A 3,369-nucleotide genomic window follows, 5' to 3' on the forward strand; every position below is an offset into this window, starting at 1 on the left:
TTTTTTTTTTGTCAAAGAAAAAAAAAAAGAAAATTTCCCAGGATTAAGGTTCCTATATTTAGCTAACATATGTACTAAGGTTCCTGTTTTATTATAATAATAATAAATAATTATAATAAAAGTAATTAATATTAAAGATAATGCTTTTTTTTCTATATAAATATATATATATACATATATATTTAATTAATTAATTAATTACGACTATTTTAGTAGTATTATTTTATTATTATTAAACGTTTAAGGCAAAACAATTAAAATGTATCATTTTACTATTAGAGTTACGTGTGCATTGTTGGTGTTTTTGTTTCTCTTTTTTAAGACCCCCATTATTTAATATTATTATTTTTTTATTATATTAGTTTGACATAATACCGTTCAGGCGTTCTCCACCTCTCTCCCCTCGTTCCGATGTATCATCGCGACCCTTCCCACCGTATGTGCCGAGCAGAAGGGTATAGCGTGACGTCCGTACCGCCTGCCCGTCCGACTCGAGACGTCCCGATGTTATGTTGTTTATTATAAAAAAATATATATGTATATTTTTTTTTTTACCTTTTAACTCATTTAAGTGTATTAAGGACAAAACGCAATACTTATTTTGAATGTTTTTATTTTTATTTTTATATCAGAATGTTTTCACTTTTGTTGTTCACATATTACATCAATAACAATAATAATCAACGATTTGTATTTGTATTTTATTTATTAATTCGTTTACCCCTCTCGCACACACGACCGTATGAAAGCGGTCGACAGTGTGTTAAGACGAGACTGATTCATCGTCGTGTGTGTTTGCCCATTGATTTTTATGTGTACTGACCCGCCCCTCGTAAACAATTACAAAAAAATTTTATTAAAAACCTAATGTAAACCCACTGCGGTATCACAATGTTTTACACGATTCTTGTATTAAACTGTAGTCTACAAATTTGGTCTATAACCGTTGTTTTTATTTATCAATCGATCCTCTCCAACCTCATCCTACTCCTGTGGTAGAAAATTGTGCGTTTCACGCGCCTTCTTTACAAGAGTCGCACACTTATTTTCACCGTGGGGCAAGTCCACGTGACAAGGAAACGGCACAAATGACGTTTGCCATATCGAAACGGACGTCGACGATCAAGTGGTGTATTGATGTAATACCGTGAAAAATATCTGAGCACAGAAAACTGTTGGCGGTTAAAAAAACAACAGACGTTTTACGACCGCACGTTTATGAATCGATGGAGTTTGGCGACTGCCGCGGCAGGCGAATTATTCCCGCGAAACATTCCGTTGGTATTTACAGCGATGTTTTAATTCGGTGCATATTTATCGTTTTTTAACACCTTACGGCCGGGCACCTAAGCAGTGGAACGCCGTAATGGCCGACGGATGGCGAAAATGATTACAGTATGTGTTTTATCGTCGCACACAATACAACGTAACCGGGCAATTATACGCATACCTTTGGCACAATAAAATTCACAATAGGAAAACGTTAATTGTATTAAAAGCTAACACACAAGCGCATAGCCAATCCGAAACGGTAAAATTCATTCATAATTTACTTTTACGACTCGGTCACGGTTCGTTACTTTACTAATTTCTGTTGGCTCGTTGCATACATTCTCTCGGCCGTTGCCATCGGCGGTCCTCGGGCAGCCCCCACGGTGTGCTTCGGGCGAACATCGTTGTTGTAATTGCGATACCCAAAAAACAAACATTAGCGTTTTTTTTCCCTCTCACAGTCTGAACGCCGAGGACCCGTTCTGGAAACGTTTCACACGATTCCGGCAGAAAACTCGGCGCGTTTCCTTATCGACCGGACCATCTCTTACACGGTGCAACAACTATTTGTTAACGTGCACACAGTGATAGTAACGTATCATCACAAGTGCTATTACATTACACGCGCCGCCGCCGGAAAGTGTTCGTATCTGTTTGACCAAGTTCAACGCTATTACTATACACACGGTACGATAATAATGATATCTCGGTGTTGGCGCGTGTAAAAATTAATTTGTTTCCACGTCTCAAGTGATAATTGAAAAAAAAAACCTATTTCTAGGAGTAATTAGGATTAAGTCGGCCAACAACGAACGATATAGTTATTATAAAATTACATCGAAAAATAAAAATTACTAATTAATGTCTGAAAAAGTGTTCTACGAATGCCGCCCCAATTAAAACTGAATGCAATAAAGAATTAATAATTTTCTAATTTATACACTGCGAGAAGAAATTGGGTGTACATTTGTGTTTTACTTGAAAATTATGATTTAAAAAACATATTTAATGTAGTCTTTGTACAAGGATTTTACTTAAAAATTCTCTACCAAAAGGACATGAACGCATGTTTAGTTTAATATAAAAATTACCTGACAAACTATCCTAGTTTAATTGTATTTCATTGAACGTGTCTTTCAAAAACTATTAGGTAATGCTAAGAAAATAATAGAAAAAAAAAAAAAATTGTAAAACAAAAATGAGTTTTTAACAAAATAAAGATTTTATTCTAGTCATCACTCGGCAGTAGGGAACATGACAATTCAATTATATATCAACATAAAATTACTTTACCGTTTCAAAGAAAACTCGAATGTGAAAATAAAATGTTTTCATGCGACACAAAATGTAAATTAAAAAATTGTTCCTGTTTGTGTTAATAATTTGATTTTTAACAGTTTAAGACTATGATTTTTTTTTTTTGAGATCCGCACTTCCAGTTAAATTCTAGCGGCGTTCGTACCTGACATTAAAAAATAACTCATTAATAGGGCGTGTTAATGAATTATTTTATTAATCATTAAGGCGTTTGGCCTTGAAATAAATAGAATTTACAGCAAACTCGGCGCTGTGTACATATTCTCGTTTACGGGCAAATTTATTACAAATAATTGCGTTGGGATGATGTCTTTGTCGACAACATCTTTAGTGGCTTGCAAAGAACGGGCGACGAACTGGTCTTATGTTGTCTCGAATGTAATCCCATGGATCTTCTAATTTGTCTTTTTAAATGATGATTACTCGTTTGAGGTGGTTGTGCGCACAAGACAATGACCCAAAAAATCTGTAAATTAAACCAGAGGGATCCAGCGAGTGGATAATTAGTGAGTGACCGGGCGGGTAAACGTGACGAGAAACATGACGGGCGTCACGTTTGGCACCGTGCACGCGCTCAGGGCGCACATCGAAGCCGCCCACTATTCGCTGGTCCAACAGCCGAATTTGTCGGACGAGATGGAGGACGTGGTCAACCAAATCACAGCCCTGGCCGCNACGTATCGCCTATTATATTATTATTATTATTGTACCATTTCGCCTTCTTCAATTTTTATTTTACTTATAATTACGGCTAATTATATACGCCTCTCCTCTTGCAGC

Source organism: Daktulosphaira vitifoliae, unplaced genomic scaffold (assembly GCF_025091365.1).
Source record: "Daktulosphaira vitifoliae isolate Bord-2020 unplaced genomic scaffold, ASM2509136v1 Scaffold_5, whole genome shotgun sequence".
NCBI lineage: Eukaryota > Metazoa > Arthropoda > Insecta > Hemiptera > Phylloxeridae > Daktulosphaira > Daktulosphaira vitifoliae.